This window comes from Lactuca saligna, chromosome 8 (genome assembly GCF_052625555.1).
Source record: "Lactuca saligna cultivar CGN05327 chromosome 8, ASM5262555v1, whole genome shotgun sequence".
Taxonomy (NCBI): domain Eukaryota; kingdom Viridiplantae; phylum Streptophyta; class Magnoliopsida; order Asterales; family Asteraceae; genus Lactuca; species Lactuca saligna.
In genome coordinates, this window is record NC_136424.1 from 64,227,959 (window position 1) to 64,248,158 (window position 20,200).

Here is a 20,200-nt window from a genome sequence, read left to right on the forward strand (position 1 = left end):
CCCATGTGGCTTGTTCACCCTAGATCTACCCTTTTGAGGCATTTTGAACCCTAAAATCCATATTGGTGAATATCTACACGTAAAGTTGGAAACTTTACGTGTGATTCGTGTCTTAGAAGCCCAGATCTATGAATGGCATGGACTGGAATCAAACAAATCGGTGTAATTAATGGATGCATGGCAACGACTCGGCGAGTCGTTCATGTGACTCGGCGAGTCACCGAATTTGTCCCTTTTTGCTGTATCGAGTTTGAGCAGTGAGTCACAGGGTGTGACTCAGTGAGTTGGAAGCTGAACTCACCCATGGTAGGACTCGGCGAGTCATGGCCTGGATCAGCGAGTCGAAGGCAATCTTCATAGATCAAGAACAGACTCGGCGAGTTGTTCATACAACTCGGCGAGTCTAAGCATGAGTGTTCATCGGATGAAGATGAACTCGACGAGTTGTTCATACAACTCGGCGAGTAGGACGAAGAACTTCAATGTCAGTTTAGAAGAAGAACTCATCGAATCATAGCCTAACTCGACGAGTAGAATCAGGGACTCAGGACAATCGTCTGGATAGGAACTCGGCGAGTTGGAAAGCCAACTCGGCGAGTCGGGTCAACTGAAAGTTGACTCTAACTTTGACTTAGGGCTTGACCAGGGGTAAAATGGTCATTTTACCCACAGGACAGTTAGCAGTGTGTGATTAAGTATGTATTGGGAATTGCAGTCGGAGGATTTCCGGAGCAGCAGCAGCAGTCAGTCAGTTCCCGATCAGTTCAGCAGCTACTTTGAGGTGAGTTACCTTCCAGTAGCGGTGGGCCTAAGGCCACAATGCCGACCCACCAGTAGGAGATGTGTGATTAGATGATTGTCTTTGTGATATTCATCTAGGGTTGCTACTACTGTGTTATGTTATGTGTTAGTGACAGTAGGGGAAGATAGTCCCCCAGAATACCGGTCGATAGGGCCGAAGGGGCGGTCATGCCCAGCCATGCTAGATAGACTATGTGATATATGTGTTATGTGGTAGTAGTAGGGGGTGAAATAGTCCCCAGTATCTGGTCGAGAGGACCGAAGGGGAGGCCAGCACCCAGATATGCTAGGCAGTATCCGATCGAGAGGACTGAAGGGGTAGGTCGGGCACCCAAATATGCCTGACAAATTTACGTATGTTATGTGATTATGTGGTATGTGGTACTGTGGGGGAACTCACTAAGCTTTGTGCTTACGTTTTACAGTTTTGGTTTCAGGTACCTCTTCTTCGAAGGGGAAGGAGGTGGCGTGGTAGCGGCACATCATGCACACACTCTGGTTTCCGCATTTACGAGATTCACTGGGATTTGTACTCTGATATTTGATGTGTTGTATGGTTTGGCTTTTTAAACATGGTCTACGTTGTGTTATTGTGTGATCAAACAATGTTTTTAATTGTTAATGTTTTCTAAAGTAATGTTTTAAAACGAAATTTTCGGACGTGAAAATTGGGTCGTTACAAGTTGGTATCAGAGCCCTGGTTTGAGGGATTCGGACTCACCTTCGGGGGTGTCTGAACTCAAATCGAGGGATTAAAAGATTTTTTTTAAGAGAATGTTTTCTAAAATGGAGAAAAGAGTTTTAGAAAGAACAAAAGTGTGTGTGATGTGCGTGACCGGCCGAGCTCAAGTAAGTATTCCCCTAAGTACCCATACAAGTTTATGTTATGTTTATCAGGTTTTGTAGAACAGCATGCTAGAATAGGACTAAGGATCTAGGAATGATGCCTTATGTGCCTGCTTTATGTGTTCCATCTATACGTGAATTGCATGCAAGTATAGAGTAGACAGCGGTAGGGTAGCCTGTTAGGGTATGCCTGGTAGTATGAGTTGGCACGGTGTGCTAGTTCAGTTTCTCTCTATGAGAGCGGAATTATTTGAAGTTGTTTCCCTTGTCCGAATGTTGCTTGCTTCGTGCTACGTGGGACTCCGAATAATGAGAATTAGCCGTTAGGCGAATACGTCACATCACAGGTGATCAGAGTTGAATAATCTTAGAGTACCGGATTTGATCTTACTGTGCAGCTCTTGTTTGAGTCCAACAGTTATAGGGACGAGTCGGGCACTCGAAGGATTATCTGAGTCTCGTCGCATGTGATGGTGTTCAGGTGATGGCTAATTGGCATTACAAGGAGGCGTGTAGCAGCTGAGGACTGGTTCGAGTAGAGCAGGAGATTTCCCTAGGGCGAGCCTGGGATGAGTATAGTAGTAACCAACCTTAGTGTAAGGGACCTGGTGGAGTCGAGGCAGTCCTTGAAGAAGGTACGGATAGATGTGGAAGGTAGTATGGGCCCGTACTACTGAAAGCATAGGATCCGTACCCAAACCAAGGAAGGCCAAGATAAGACCAGGGAACTTGTAAGTAGCTGTGATCCCTCAGGAAGCATCAGTATATCTAATGATTGTTGTGATGTATTGCAGAATGGTGGTACTTCGATCGAGGCTGGTGGATGGCGGTTCTGGAGGGGTCAGGTTCAGGATCAGGTTCCGAGCCGGTAGATGAGGGGCTACGTGAGTTCATCGCGTCAGAGATCACCAGGGGTATCCTTGAGTCGACTCCCATTATCTTCGGGTCGATCAAGGAAGGGATCATGGAGTTGATGGAGGATCGCCTGCGGGCATTCAGGAGTGATTTGGCATCTAGCCAGTCGGGGTCACGCACACTGTCCTTCAAGGACTTCAGGGGCACTGGTGCGCCGGATTTCCATGGGGTAAAGGACCCCATTGCTGCCAGGCGATGGATTGCAAACATCGAGTCTGCACAGTTGATTAGCTTCTGCCCCAAGGGCTTGAAGGTGAGGTATGCAGCAGGGTGTCTACGGGACCGAGCCCGGGATTGGTGGGAGTCAGTGGGTGACTCGTTGGGAGCCTCAGCTATCGAGGCTATGACCTGGTCAGACTTTGTGACCAGGTTTAGGGCAGAGTTTGCACCGGCTATCAAGCTTCAGCAGCTGGCCAGGGATTTTCTGGATATGAGACAGACGACGGAGACTGTGGTGGAGATCACCGCCAAGTTCCGGGAGAGGGATTTGTTGGTACCCCAGTATGTTGGTGACGAGGATATGAGGAGTACTCGCTATCACGATATGCTTCGAGCTGACATCCAGGAGCATGTTAGCGTTTCGGCTTGACCTACTTTGGACTCATGATTGCCACGGCGAGGGAGAGGGAGATAGATTTGGAGCATATCCGGAAACGGAAGTCAGAGGAGGGTCAGACAGGAGGGGCTTCGGAAAAGAAGCCCAAGGGAACATATGTGGGGCCGAAAGGCCAACAGGGACGGGGACGCTGTCGGAAATGCGGCAAGTCACACGAGGGGGCGTGCAGGATGGGATCATCAAGCTGCTACAAGTGCGGAAAGTTTTGGAACATCAGCAGGGATTGCACTGCTCCTGCAGCAGTTATTCAGACATCAGAGTTGCTGTGTTTCCACTGCAACCAGAGGGGCCACAAGAAGGCCAATTGCCCCTGGTTGACAGTTTCAGCGCCGGTGAAGGCGCCAGCTCCAGCGACCCTGCGGATCATGGATGGCCGACAGGGCAAGGCAGAGGCTCCGGTGGTGAGGAGCCGAGCATTCCAGCTGACTACCAAGGAGGCACGCGCCGCACCTGATGTGGTGATGGGTATGATTCTTTCCCTCTATCTTTGTTTTATGATGTTATGATATTGATATGTGCTCCGTGTGTATGTATATGCATTAGGATCGTTCCATGTGAACGGCATCCTAGTTCAGGTATTGTTCGACTCGGGTGCATCCCGATCGTTCGTTTCTCTTGCGCTTAGCAATAGGTTTCATGAGACTTCAGGCGAGTTAGATTGCCCTTTAGAGGTAGAGATTGCCGATGATCGATCGGTGCGAGCATCGATGGTGTTTCGAGATTGCGTTCTGCGACTGTTTGAGGAGCGTTACCTGGTAGACTTGGTTCCCATTCCATTGCGTGGGAATAAGGTGATTATTGGCATGGATTGGTTGAGCCCTAATGGGGCGGTGATAGACTGCGCGCAACAGCTAGTGCGGGTCAGGACCCCAAGCGGGGGAGAGTTATTGATTCATGGCGAAAGGCCGCAGTGTGGACCCACTGTATGTTCAGCAGCGAGGGCTGGGCGCTATCTTCAGCAGGGATGCGCAAGATATGTCGCGTATGTGATGGATACCCGGGAGGCGGGCAAGGCGACAGTGAGCGAGGTTCCGGTGGTTCGAGATTTTGTAGATGTTTTCCCGGAGGAGCTATCTGGGATACCTCCAGAGCGGTAAGTGGAGTTCAGGATTGACCTTATCCCCGGTGCGGCTCCGATAGCCAAAGCACCGTATCAGTTGGCTCCTCCCGAGATGCAGGAGTTGTCTACGCAGCTGCAGGAGCTGCTAGACAAGGGTTTCATTCGTCCGAGTAGTTCGTCTTGGGGAGCCCCGATTCTATTTGTGAAGAAAAAGGATGGGTCGCATCGGATGTGTATAGATTACCGGGAGTTGAACAAGGTGACGGTGAAGAACTGTTACCCACTCCCGATGATTGATGACCTCTTTGACCAGCTTCAGGGAGCATCTTGGTTCTCCAAGATTGACTTGCGTTCGGGTTATCATCATATGAGAGTCAGGGAGGAGGATACGCAGAAGACCGCGTTTCGGACACGTTATGGCCACTATGAGTTTGTGGTGATGCCGTTCGGGCTCACCAATTCTCCTGCCGCGTTCATGGACCTCATGAACCGCGTTTGCAGACCGATGTTGGATCGGTCTGTGATAGTCTTTATCGATGACATCTTGGTTTATTCCAAGACTCAGGAGGAGCATGAGGAGCATCTGAGAGAGGTGTTGGAGGCCCTGAGGAAGGAGAGCTTGTATGCCAAGTTCTCCAAGTGTGAGTTCTGGCTGTGCGAGGTGCAATTTCTTGGGCACCTCGTCAACCAGAACGGGATTCTGGTCGATCCGGCCAAGGTCGAGGCCGTGATGAGGTGGGAGGTTCCGAAGTCTCCATCTGAGATTCGGAGTTTCCTGGGATTAGCGGGCTACTATCGGAGATTTATCCAGGATTTCTCCAAGATAGTCGTACCCCTGACGCGGCTGATGAAGAAAGCCGTGGTCTTTCGGTGGGGACCCGAGTAGCAGGCTGCATTTGAGACGCCGAGACAGAGATTGTGCGAGGCGCCGATCCTATCCCTGCCAGAGGGCGTAGAGGATTTTGTGGTTTACTGTGATGCATCCATTTCAGGGCTGGGCGCAGTTATGATGCAGAGGGGGCATGTCATTGCCTACGCTTCGAGGCAGCTCAAGCCTCACGAGACGAACTACCCGACGCACGATTTGGAGTTGGGGGATGTGGTTTTCGCCCTCAAGATTTGGCGACATTACCTCTACGGGGTTCGTTGTACCATCTACACAGACCACAAGAGTCTGAGGTATCTCATGGATCAACCAAATCTGAACATGAGGCCGCGTCGGTGGTTGGATGTGGTGAAGGATTATGATTGCGAGATCCTTTACCACCCGGGGAAGGCCAACGTGGTGGCCAATGCGCTTAGCCGCAAGGCGGCGCCGATCAGGGACGTATGCATGAGGATGACCGTAGTGACTCCCCTATTGGAGCGAATTCGGGAGGCTCAACAGGAGGCTATCAAGGAGGAGCATCGGAAGAGCGAGCGCGTGGTGGGTCAGGTGTCCTCCTTTGATTATGATAGTCGGGGACTATTGACACTACACCATAGGGTGTGGGTGCCGTATCACGGAGGCGTGCGCCAGGTTTTGATGGAGGAGGCGCACAAGTCCTGATTCTCTATTCATCCTAGGGCGATGAAGATGTGTAGGGATCTTCGTCTGGATTATTGGTGGCCCTGCATGAAGCGGGATGTGGCATGGTATGTTGAGCGGTGCTTGACCTGCAGGAAGGTCAAGGCCGAACTTCAGAGACCGCATGGTAAGATGCAGCCGTTGGACATTCCACTGTGGAAATGGGAAGATATCACAATGGATTTTATTATAAAGCTTCCCAGGACCGCGCGTGGAGTGGATTCGATTTGGGTCATCGTGGATCGACTGACCAAGAGTTCTCACTTTATTCCGATTCAGGAGAGCATATCGGCCGAGAAATTGGCCGACATCTATATCAGGGAGATCGTGGCGCGGCACGGGGTGCCGGTATCGGTGATCTCGGACAGGGATGTGCGTTTTACTTCCAGGTTTTGGAAGAGATTGCATGACGAGTTGGGCACTCGTTTGCATTTTAGCACCGCCTTTCACCCGCAGACGGATGGCCAGAGCGAGCGGAGCATCCAAACTTTGGAGGATATGTTACGGGCATGCGTGCTAGACTTTGGTGGTAGCTGGGATACCTATCTTCCCCTGGCCGAGTTCTCATACAACAACAACTATCACGCGAGTATTGACCGTCCTCCTTTTGAGCTGTTGTACGAACGAAGGTACAGGACCCTGATATGCTGGGGTGAAGTTGGCCAGAGAGTCATGGGGAGCACCGAAGTGGTGCTCAAGACGACCGAGAGGATCCAGCAGGTGTGGAGCAGGCTTCAGACCGCCCAGAGCCGGCAGAAAATGTTGGAATAGTGTCTAAGGCTGTAACTATATTCGGTTGTGCATGGTCCTTTTGGGGTGCCTTCACCATAGCAACTTGAAGGATGATTTGTTAAGAGAGAGTAAATATTATAAGAAATAATATTTAGCTATTTGATTAATATAAGTCATAAATTAATTGGTATTAATTTGGTGACTTAAAGAGATTAATTAAATAAGAGGGTATAAACTGTCAATTGTTTGATAGTTAAGCTTTAGACTGTAAATCCATTAGGGTTGACCTTGGACGGATTCTAGGAGCTTTAGGATAGCTCAAAATCATCCATAGGGTTATCTATGGAATGGATTTGGATAGCCTTAAGAGAAGATTATCCAATTAGGGTTTAGGGTGAAACCCTTAAGGAGTCTACAAGTATAAATAGACCCTATGGGTGAGGGAATTCGACACACAACCTTAAGCAAGGATACTCTGGCCGAATTCCTCCCCTCTCCACTCTCCTAAATCATCTTGCTTGCTATTGGTGTTTGTAAGCCATTAGAGGAGTGACAATTGTGACTCTAGAAGCTCCAAGACAAGAAGATCAACAAGGAACTCAAAGGTATGATTCTAGATCTGTTTTAATGTTGTTGTTTAATCTAATTAGCCATTAGAAGTCTTGGATTCAAAAGCATGTTTATTAGAAAGCCTAGATCCAAGCAATAGGGTTTTGTATGCGCACATAGGAAAGTTCTTATGGCTAAAACCCAACAGAAAAGCTACGCCGACAAGCGTCGATCCAACCTGGAGTTCCAAGTCGGGGATATGGTTCTCCTGAAGGTGTCGCCTTGGAAAGGCGTCATTCGATTTAGGAAGAAGGGCAAGTTGGGCCCAAGATTCATCGGACCATTCAGGGTTGTAGCCCGGGTGGGCAAGGTGGCGTATAGGCTGGATCTGCCAGCTGAGCTCAGCCAGATCCACAACACTTTCCATGTTTCTCAGCTGCGGAAGTGCCTAGTGGACGATTCAGCGGTAGTGCCGTTAGAGGATATTCAGGTTGATGACAGCCTGAATTACATTGAGCGCCCAATCGCAATCCTCGACAGGAAGTCGAAGGATTTGAGGAACAAGAGGGTGGAACTAGTGAAGGTGCAATGGCAGCACCGTAGGGGTTCGGAATGGACTTGGAAGCCGGTGGACGAGATGATGGAGCATTACCCCGAGCTGTTTCAGGATCGAGCAACAGACTTCGAGGATGAAGTCTAAAATAAGTGGGGGAGATTTGTAGCACCTGGTTCCTGGTATGTAAATCTTATTTATGTATTTTCCATTTTTAGCCTTGGACTCGGCGAGTCATAGGACCGACTCGCCGAGTAGGGACGAGACCCAAGACACGTTTAAGTTGGCGACTTGACGAGTCCATATCCTGGACTCGGCGAGTCACCGCTGTTGGATGAAACCCTAAGTTTCAGGGGTTTGCACCCTATTTAAACCTCATATCCGCCCCAAGCCAGCCCCCATTCACCCCCAGAGCTCCCAACCCTCGTTCTAAGCTTGTTCCTTGAGAGTTTGAGGCTATTGTGTGTGTTCTTGAAGGCTTTGAGGCAAGAAGGGGAAATAGATCAAGAGGAAGGAGAGCCATCCAAGCATCATTGTGTTTTTTCAGCAGTTTCATTGAGGTATATCCCATTTCCCCCTGTTTCTATGCTTAAGGTTTCATTTAAGACATTCTTGAGTCATTCCCCAAGCTAGTATGTGCATAATGTTTTGTAATAAGTTGATTGGCCTCTAGATCTAGGCAAGATTGAGCTCCAGGAGCTCAGATCGGTTAGCTTTATGGACCCATGTGGCTTGTTCACCCTAGATCTACCCTTTTGAGTCATTTTGAACCCTAAAATCCATATTGGTGAATATCTACACGTAAAGTTGGAAACTTTACATGTGATTCGTGTCTTAGAAGCCCAGATCTATGAATGGCATGGACTGGAATCGAACAAATCGGTGTAATTAATGGATGCATGGCAACGACTCGGCGAGTCGTTCATGTGATTCGACGAGTCTGCTCGCGAGTCACCGAATTTGTCCCTTTTTGCTGTATCGAGTTTGAGCAGTGAGTCACAGGGTGTGACTCGGTGAGTTGGAAGATGAACTCACCCATGGTAGGACTCGGCGAGTCATGGCCTTGCTCGGAGAGTCCAAGGCAATCTTCATAGATCAAGAACAGACTCGGCGAGTTGTTCATACAACTCGGCGAGTCTAAGCATGAGTGTTCATCGGATGAAGATGAACTCGACGAGTTGTTCATACAACTCGGCAAGTATTACGAAGAACTTCAATGTCAGTTTAGAAGAAGAACTCGTCGAGTCATAGCCTAACTCGACGAGTAGAATCAGGGACTCAGGACAATCGTCTGGATAGGAACTCGGCGAGTTGGAAAGCTAACTCGGCGAGTCGGGTCAACTGAAAGTTGACTCTGACTTTGACTTAGGGCTTGACCAGGGGTAAAATGGTCATTTTACCCACATGACAGTTAGCAGTGTGTGATTAAGTATGTAATGGGAATTGCAGTCGGAGGATTTCCGGAGCAGCAGCAGCAGTCAGTCAGTTCCCGATCAGTTCAGCAGCTACTTTGAGGTGAGTTACCTTCTAGTAGCGGTGGGCCTAAGGCCACAATGCCGACCCACCAGTAGAAGATGTGTGATTAGATGATTGTCTTTGTGATATTCATCTAGGGTTGCTACTACGGTGTTATGTTATGTGTTAGTGACAGTAGGGGAAGATAGTCCCCCAGAATACCGGTCGATAGGGCCGAAGGGGCGGTCATGCCCAGCCATGCTAGATAGACTATGTGATATATGTGTTATGTGGTAGTAGTAGGGGGTGAAATAGTCCCCAGTATCCGGTCGAGAGGACCGAAGGGGAGGCCAGCACACAGATATGCTAGGCAGTATCCGGTCGAGAGGACCGAAGGGGAGGCCAACACCTAGATATGCTAGGCAGTATCCGGTCAAGAGGACCGAAGGGGTAGGTCGGGCACCCAGATATGCCTGACAAATTTACGTATGTTATGTGATTATGTGGTATGTTGTACTGTGGGGGAACTCACTAAGCTTTGTGCTTACGTTTTACACTTTTGGTTTCAGGTACTTCTTTTTCGAAGGGGAAGGAGGTGGCGCGGTAGCGGCACATCATGCACACACTCTGGTTTCCGCATTTACGAGATTCACTGGGATTTGTACTCTGATATTTGATGGGTTGTATGGTTTGGCTTTTTAAACATGGTCTACGTTGTGTTATTGTGTGATCAAACAATGTTTTTAATTGTTAATGTTTTCTAAAGTAATGTTTTAAAATGAAATTTTCGGACGTGAAAATTGGGTCGTTACAAAGAGTGTGCCAAAGAAAAATAAATAAAACAAGTTATATCTGTGGGATTTAAATGATGTCATTAGAGACACAAAACTGTGGATCTCGGGTGCGAATCGCTTCTTTCAAAGTCAAGAGAGACTAAGAAGTGTTTGTGTGGTTTCTCGTTGTAGTAGAATCAAATGTTTGTTAAGAAACATTGAAAGACATATTTTAATTTCGGCTTCAAGGGTGGCTTTTTCTTCAACCAAACTACGAAACTTAACATAAATTCAAAAGTTGGTTGAAGTACTTGTGTGGCTAGTGTAGCCTTAAACATCAAGTAGGGTGGAAGATTTAGCAGTAACTAAGATTATAATAGAAATCTCTAAAACAAGAACGAAACTGGATCTTTTGGGAAGAAATGTCATAGTTTCAGAACATTCCATAAAGATCTTTCAAAAGGAGATTTTGTGGTATAAACCATAAAAATGGCTTTCATTAATTCTTGGGTGAAAAGCTAGAACTTTCAATGGTTCACCATCAATTCGTTATGGTGTTGGATTGTGGGTCTCACTTAGTATGTGTTTAAACGAAACTAAGATCATCAACACAAATGTTGTGTAACCATAAACCTCAGTGGTAATTGTTGAGAGCCTCAAGGGTTACATTTAATGGAAACAAATTTAAGGGAGAAAAATGGTCAGGTGGTTAAAGAACCGAAAGTACTTCTGCTACATGAAAATGACCAAGCAGATAACTCTTAACTCAATGTAAGAAGAGTAAGGTAGCTCATGAATTAAGTGAATTTAGCAGCCTGATAGGGAAGAAATGATTTGTTTGTATCGATCCATTAAGGCTTCACTGTAGAGTCGAGTGAGGCTTTGGGCAACATGCAGCAGCATGCTTCTAGGGACACTTAACTAGTATATAGATTGAGAGTTTATACCTTCCCCATGATACATTGTTGAGACAAGCAGCAAATATGCAGTAATCTAGTTTAAACAAATAAAAGAATATATTTTTGCATTTTTGATATTTCCGAGAAAGAAATAAAAACAGAAAGGAAAAATATTTTTGTATTTTTTTTTCTGAAAAAGAAATAAAAAAAAAGAAAAGAAAAATAAAATGTACAAAAAGTATACATAAAGTTTCAACCGAACGTTCACCTTTTGATGGATTAAGCGAAATATACCGAGCGTTCGGTACAATTCGGTACTCGAAAAATTCAGAACCGAAATAGACCGAGCGTTCGCTCTATTTCGCTTGTTTAAATTTTAATGAGGCGATAGCCAAAGGTATATTATGGAAGAGAAGATGGTTTCGATAAAGATTCAACTTCCATCATTACTAAGCCCTGTAGTATTCTATTGAAGGTTGCTTCAGGCAAGGCTTTCGTGAATATGTCAGCCAATTGATCAGCGAAACACACGGAATGAATTTCAACGTTACCATCTTCCACATGATCTTTGATAAAGTGGTACCTCAGTTGATCAGCGAAACACACGGAATGAATTTCAGCTTCGGCTGTGGACAAGGCTACACACGTTTGTTTCTCGGACTACCAACTAACAATTTTTCCATCCAGAAATTAACAACCGCCTGTGGTACTTTTCCTATCTAGACCACATCCTCTAAGATCAACATCATAGAATGCTTGAATGAAAAATCCTAACTTCTATGGGTACCAAATGCCGAGGGATGAGGTTCGCTTCAGGTATCGAAAGATGTTCTTGACTGCCACCATGTGAGGTTCACGTGGATTGGCTTGAAACCTGGCATAGTAACAAATAGAAAACATAATATCTAGTCGACTAGTTGTAAGATACATTAGAGACCCTATTATTTGGCGATAGAGCGTCATATCAGCAACCGGTTTATCTAGAGATGGTGTTAGCTTCGTTCCGACTGCCATTGGAACCTTCACTCTAGAGTCTCCTATCATTCCGAACTTCACCACTAAAGTCTTTGTGTAAGACTCTTGATTGATAAAAATGCCTTCTGGTCCCTCTCAGGCTCTAGGAGCTTGCTTCAGATCATACACGGATTTGTCCAAAATATAGAAATGGTTGGGATACTTTTCATTCACAAAAACCTGCTCAACATATATGATTTCTTGTAATTCCCCGTTTAGGAAAGCACACTTGACATCCATCTGAAATACCTCAAAGTTTTTGCATGCTGTATATGCCAAGAAAATTCTAACGGATTCTAACCTTGCTACTGGAGGGAAAGTTTCTTCATAATCGATCCCTTCTTCCTGAAAATATCCTTTCACCACAAGTCTCACTTTGTTCCTTATGACGTTGCCTTCTTTATCCATCTTGTTGCGAAAAACCTATTTTAGACCGACCACAAATGCATCAGGTGGTGTGGGAATCAATCTCCAAACCTTGTTTCCTTCAAACACATTGAGTTCGTCTTGCATGGCCTGAACCCAATCAAAGTGATCGAGTGCAGTATTAACTGTTTTCGGTTCTATTTTGGAGACAAACGAATTACACATGCAATATTCCACTTGAGAATAAAGCAGTTTGCTTCGCTTTCAGTTGAGAGCATGTAAGAACTCCCCCAGATTATTCACCAATATCTTGAGTTCTTGGATGATCCTTAGTCCATTTTGTTAGTGGAGGGTAGTTTGGATTATAAGCAGGATCCAGTTCAGCATTGACTTCCTCTTCAAATTCTGATTGAACATCCTCTTCATCATTCGTATTTCGATTCTTCCCCTTGAATGATGAGGCAATTTTAACATCAGGTTCAGAATCCTCCCCCTTGAGTGGACTTTCATGAGTCATGGTTGGAGATGGGTTCTCCCCATGGAAAGGTGAATCTGAGTTATTTGTTGTAGATGAACCCTCCCCCCTGCAATGGAGCGCTTTCTTTTGGAGGTTCGCTTTCCATTTCTTTTGTGGCATCATCGATTATCTTCTTTATTCAATCGATTTTATTATCTGTTGCTTTTGCTTCAGAGTTGATAGACTTCTCTGGCTCATCAAAAAGTAACATATATTCCTAATATAGATCAGCTATTGGGATTGTGGCTAGAATTGGTTTTGGAAAGATGTCTCTCATTTGACTTTCGCTTGATTGATTCTTCTTCAGATAATTATCATCAAACGTGACATAATAGGTTTCTTCTATTTTCTTGGATTGTTTGTTGAGAACCCTATATGCCTTAGAGGTCAGCGAATAACCCAAAAAGATACCTTCATTTGCTTTCACATCGAACTTGTTTTGGTTTTCTTTGGAATTAAAGATGAAACACCTGGAACCGAAGACATGGAAAAACTTGACGTTAGGTTTGCGATTATTTAAAATTTCATATGGAGTAAGAGTAAATCACTTATTCAAGAAGGATCTATTTTGAGTGTAGCAAGCAGTGGTGATTGCATCAGCCCAAAAATACAGAGGTAAGCACGCGAAACTAAGCGTGGTCCAATCTGCTTCGCACAAGGAACAATTTCGTCTTTCAACTATGCCATTATGTTGTGGAGTATAGGGAGAAGAAAAGTTGTGAGTTACTCCCTTTTCAGATAAGAATTCTTCAAACTCATTGTTTTTGAATTCCAGCCCATTATCGCTTTTGATGTTGCGAACCAACTTTTGCAACTGGACTTCCACTTGCTTTATAAAGATCTTTAGCTTTGGAGTAGCCTCTGATTTCCGTTTAAGAAAATACACCCAAGTATTACATGAAAAGTCATCAACAATTACTAGTATGTACTTACTACCATCAACACTTTCAATTGTGGAAGGTCCGTAAAGGTCGATGTGTAGAAGTTTAATAGGTTCGATGATCTTCGTATTTACACGATTTGAATGACCTTTTCTACTTTGTTTTACCATTTCACATGCAGCACAAAGATGATCTTTGTCAAACTTTAAGAGAGGAAGCCCTCGCACATGATCACCAAGAACAAGATGGTTGATGTCTTTGAAGTTGAGGTGCGAATGTCTTCTGTGCCATAGCCATCTATCATCAGAATAAGCTTTCGTTAGCAAGCATATAACAGGCTTCCGTCTTATCTGGTTTAAGTTAAAGGGATACATTTCTCCTTTTCGCTGTGACTTCAGTAGAATTGCTTTCGTTTCCTTCTCTATTATCTTAGATACTTTGTCGTCAAAGGATACTTTCAGTCCAGTCCCCACAACTAATTGTGAAACACCAATCGGATTATGTTGTAATCCTTCCACATAAGCCACCTTTCGGATTGAAAAATCTACATTTGTGATCATCCCATAACCCTTTATAGTTCCAAAGGAATTATTTCCATATTTGATGCATCCACCATCTTTAAGAGCCCGAAACTCTCTTAACTCTTCCTTTCTTCCTGTCATGTGATGCGAGCAGCCACTATTAATATACCATTCTTTGTCAAACTGCTCGTCATATATAACCTGCAGAAATCAAGTGGATTTAGGAACCCAAAGTTGCTTTGGTCCTCGTGAGCCTTTTACAGAACAAGGAAAAGTAATAGCACGATCAACCAAATACATTTGTTTTATTAAAGTGGTTTCATCTTTCCTTTTAATAGTGAAAACCTTGATTTTGTTATTTTTTTTGTTTGAATCAGTTTGTTTTTCTTTATGTTGATTCTTAACACATTCTCTCTTATCCTTCCTAGGGGTAGTGGTCGTCTTCTTTGTTTGAACTTCAGAATCTGAGACGAGCTTTCCCATTCCTTTAACATCCTTGATAGGAGTGTTCTTTGAGTGAGGTGGGTTAGGTTTCTCAGAGTTCCTTTTAGGATCTGATGAGTTATGAGCGAAACTACCCTTTTGTTTATGTAAATCACAGGAATGACAGTGTGAACATTGTTTGGATTTTGCCTGCGAATGTGCTTTCGCTTTTTGACCGGAAGCCTTTTCTTTGCGCACATAGTTGGAGTTTTGGGATTGCCGAAATTGCTTCCTCACAGTCAGAATTTTCTGATATTTCCTATTTCGCTGACGTTTTTGCTCTGCGAATTGCTTGGATGATTTGTGAATATTCACATTCGGTTTCCTTGCTTTAGTTTCGCTTCTTGCTGACTGAGATTCGCTTGTACTTTTAGTTTCTCTTTGAACTTCCTTAGTACCACTTGTACCGCCTTTCTCGAAGCTTGATGGCTTGTTTATTAGTTCTGCAACATGACGACCTTTCACTCTCTAAGAGGTTCATTCTGACAGTCCTACAGTTTCATCTGCGTTATTGATTGGGGCAGACCAGAAATGATCGTCACAGCCATCAACATTATCTTCGTCAACCAAGACTGTTAGTTCAACTATTTGACCCTTGGTAACTCCAGTGGTAGCGTACACTTGATTTGGTACGGTTTATATATTTTGGTATACCACATCCTTCTCTTTCAGAACTTTGATCTTGTCTGTTGACAATCGAGCAAACTCAATAGGGTTCTCGGATATAAGGACTTTCATTGGTTCTGGTTTGGTTTTAACAATTTCAGAATAGTCAAGCTTGTCCTCTATAAATATTTCACTCATGTCACTGTCCTCATCAAATTCAGATGTATTTTTAGCATTAATCTTGTTATCTGAACTCAACGTAGAACTCGATGAATCAAATTTAAGTATAGTTTCGGTCTTTATTTTCAATCTTTCATTTTCATCCAATAAGTTTTTGAGTATGTCCTTGTAGTCTTTGAACTTAATAAATGACTCAATTTTGTCCAGTCCAATTATGTAGGCCTCGGAGGTTTCTTCTGATGAGAAAATTGATTCACAATTATAGCAATCATCATCTATTTCGTCTTCCTTTAATTCAAGGAAAGGCAAAATCATTTTGTGAATCTTTTTGCCAATCTCACAATCTAAATGTAACTGAGTTATATTGGAATAAAGACGTTTAGCAATTAAGCAAAAAATATTTCGATGTTTCAAAAACTTCAAATTGTCACATTGCAAGTAAATTAATTCATCTCTTGCCCTAACTAACTCTAGTTCCTTATTCTCTATCCACATTCTTCATTGCTCACTCTTGGAAGACACCCTCCTGATTTGATCAGTTAGGTTAGAATTCGTGAGGCGAGCTTGTTTTAGGCTACCACTTAAACTAGAGAAGGTGAATTTTAAATCATTAAATCCTTTTCATAGTAGAAATAGGTATTTTAAGAGATTCAAGGATGGAATTTACCTTCTTGATAAACTAATCACACTCGTTGATCTACTCTCTGACTGGTTTAGCGGTAAAGCATTTGTCTTCCCTCTCATTTGCTTCTTCATACCCACCATTTGTTATGTAGCCTCTCATTTGTTACACTCTAGCTGTCACCATCAAACATTTTCTAGCACACTCAGAACTTTCTTCCTTCGCAACGAATTCCCTGCCATGTGTGGGCTTGTAGACTTCTTCATCTTCCGAATCAGGTCACCAAACCTCTACACCACCGAACTCATGATCAACTACATTTTCCTGCACAATTAAAGCAGGCATGTATTTGTCATTAGTTTTCTTCTTCTTGATATTTTCCAGCTTACGCGTGTGGTAAGCCTCCACATCCTCTCCATCTTTCTTCTCATTCAGCTTTCGAAACATGCAATCCTTCACCAAATGATTCTGCCCATGACAGTAGTGGCAATCATACCCAGAGTTACCAACTAACTTTCCTTCCTTCTTCTCTTCTTCCTTCTGAGGAGTATTTTTATTCTCCTCTTTCTCCTTCTCGAAGCTATAACTCCCTTGCCAATTTTGTTTTTTGGCAGAAGGAAATTTCTTCCTTGTGAAACGTTTAGGTTAGATACCATCAGAGCCTACTCTTCACTAGTCAAATCACATTCAGAAAGATATGACTCTTCTTCTTCAGCCACATTCTTACTCTCTGAGATAAGGGCCAAGGATCCCATGCCCGAGACTACTTTTGTTTCTTTTGTCACAACATTTTCATGTGACTTGAGAATCCCTACGAGCTTTGCCAACGAGTAAGCCTTGAACTGATCATGAGCTTTAACAGTTGAAACCACCGCCATCCATTTGGGTCTTAGACCATTCATGAAAGTGACCTTTTTCTCAATCACTTCTCTACTAATTCCATGCTTAATCATCTTGCTAAGAAGATGGTTGTAACGATTGAATGTTTGAACAAGACTTTCCTCAGGTTTTTGCTTGAAGCCACCAAACTCCGACAGTAGAAGAGTTTGGATGGAATGCTCGAGATCCGCATCAGTGGAATATAACTCCTTAAGCCTTTCCCAGATCTCATTTTCGGTAGTACAAGAACTCACCAAATGAAAGGTATCAGATTGTAATGTGAATCAAATCATCCTCATTTCTTTTACGTTGTTAATCAGTTTGTCCTTCTCGTCTTGAGGGACTTCTTTTACGTCTATCATCAACTGATTATACTCTTTCTGTGTCTTGATGGTTCTATTGGTTCCGGAATGAACGAAAGGACCCAAATTAATAGCCTCCCAGATCAAATATCCATTATCTTCTGAGCCGAGAACATAGTCTTCAAAATGAAGAGCCCAGACCTCATATTCATGAGTATATAGAATCGGAATCCTTGTGGTCAAGCCAATGTTGTTGGAGATGTTGATGGGATTGGTTTGAGACTTGTCATGAGACATGATGACTTGATCTGCTTACATGTCAAGAATCAGACTTGTAAAGATTGAGTTAGGGTAAAATCGAAATCGAGGAGTAGCGTCAATAAAGTGATGAAGGCTCCAACAGATTCGATAAAAGTAGAAACCCTAAAGATTTTCTTCAAACAGAAGAGATGCATATGAATTACACAGCTTCCTGCTCTGATACCAATTGATGAGACTAAAAAGTCTTTAAGATCGATTAGATTCTTAACATGCAAACCAAGAACTTAAATTAAACAAGAACACAAGATGAATTAAACTGTTGTCGAATGATTAAAAAGCCACAACCTCAGAAGAACTCTATGAAGAATTGCTACTATAGAGGTGTGGTAGGGTTACAATGAAAAATATTAATCAATAGTTACCATCTACAGTGCGTGCATGCACTATATATATATATATATATATATATATATATATATATATATATATATATATATATATATATATATACTATAACCCTAATAATAAATACGGCTGGACAGGCCCAAGCCATGTACAAAATGGACATATACAAAATGGCCGAAAGAGGCAATCCAATTATCCCCAACAGTTTCTTTATCATCAACCATTTTTTTGTAAAAATAGTCTAAGGTTTTCATCTTTCCCAAGATTATATCTATAAAAATCAAAATGAAGGAACAATTGATTCAATCAAAATCAAAATTAGAACAATAACCAATAACTCATTTAACAATTAGCAGTGTGTGAAAAGTGAAAAGTGAAAGGTGAAAAAGTGAACTGAAATCAAAAGTGATTAAGTGAAAACACAAATTAAAAATCAAAACAATAACCAAATGAATATTTGTTTTCAGTTTTGTTTGATGCATAACCAAATCAAAAAGTTTTCTATTCATGTTTGGTGTCCTACAACTTACAAAATACAATAAATCATAACTGAAAGAAGACTAGAAGAGCCAAAAAAATCATAACTGATAAATCAAATTGACAAATGACAGCCAAGTTAAAAAAGAAACTCTAATACCTAATTTGGAGTTTGGGCTGAGAGAAAAAAGATCGAGCTATTGACAGAAACTCGCAAACATGAAAACAACAGAAGCAGTGCAGCGCAACACAACATAGAATTAGAAAAGTAAGAACAGGATTCAAGATTCTATACCTAATTTATGGTGAATGGCGCTTAGCGATGGCGAGAGTGAGACCAGGCGAGTGAGGCGCAGCGACAACAGGCAGCAACGATTCAGCGAATGACGAAGAACCGTTTTTGATTTCTGGAGTGTTTACTTGGACAATTCGGACTATGATTGGAGTATGATGAGGAATCTAGAGGGGCCAAAGCCCAAGTTTGAAAATAGCAAGCCTATGAATAATTTTACTATAAATCCTACTTTAAGCCCAAAAATCAAGGGGGGGTGGGGTGGGGGGGCACTGCCTCTCCTAGCCCCATAGATACTACGCCCCTGGACACCGTTATAAGAAGTGAAATATCATAATATGAAATAGTCATCTTCAACATCAATGAGATATCATCATCTCCAATTTGTTTGGGGTTATTTATGTTTATGCATAAACTGATCTTGAATTATGCTTATTAATGCAATATGTAGTATCAGAACATGGTTTAATCTAAGTTTTTTTTGCCATAATTTCAATTTTTGTTGATTGATTATGATAACATGTGTGTTTCACTATAATTGATTTCCAAACCAAGGTTGTAAAACTCATTACTCGGTACCTGTTTGGCTGACTACCGAGAGTACTTAGATTTGGTAATTCATGTAGAAATATTTTTAGGAAAATTATATAAGTCAAAATCATAAGTTAAAATCAAAAGTTGACTAAAACATATAACAAACGAGATACATGTGAATACACAAAAATAGAAAGACGCATAATGGTCTGACTTCGTGAATAATTGCTGAAAATTTAATATATATATATATATATATATATATATATAGTAATAATCAGATGTGTGTGTGTTTAATAATAAATCATTAAATATATTATACATATTAATCAACGATTTGACCGCGTTTTACAACACTGCTCAGTTCAGTAAGGGGCCGATCAGGGAGTACTTGGGATTCTGCAACTCGCCTCGGTAAGGGGCCCAGTAGCGAGTACTCGGAGGATTAATCGGACAACTCGCTGAGTTTAACAACACTACTCTAAACCCAAGTTTATAATGCCTTATTTTCTGTTATTAAGTATTTGATCTCATTTATTTTATACATATATTTCGAGCGATGTCTAAATGTTTTGAGTTGTATTTTGATGTATTTGAAAAGAAAAAGTACTTATAATCCTTGGAAGTTATATTTTGCAGATTAAATACGTTGATGAGAAAAAAAGCTAATAAAGACCAAAGAAACGAATAAGGATTACAGCTGAAGAATGCTCTTCTAGAGTGCCTACACAACACATGAAGATGAAGACTTCGAGTACAACATGATTTTTTGTGCTACACACGCGTCCAACTGACTTATGTGTTGTGTTTTAAAGTCAACATAAAATCTCTATATAATGCATTTTTCTTGACCTAAAAAGATATACCTAAGATCATAGATCGAAAATACATTAGATAGCATGCATGTTTCACTAAAATTGATCTTCAAACCTAAGTTTATCATGCCTTATTTTCAGTTATTAAGTATTTGATATCGTTTATTTTATACATATATTTCATGAAATGTCTAATGTTTTGAGTTGTATTTTGGCGCATTTGAAGAGAAAAAGTACTTTAAATGCTTGGAAGTTATATTTTGCAGATTAAATAGATCA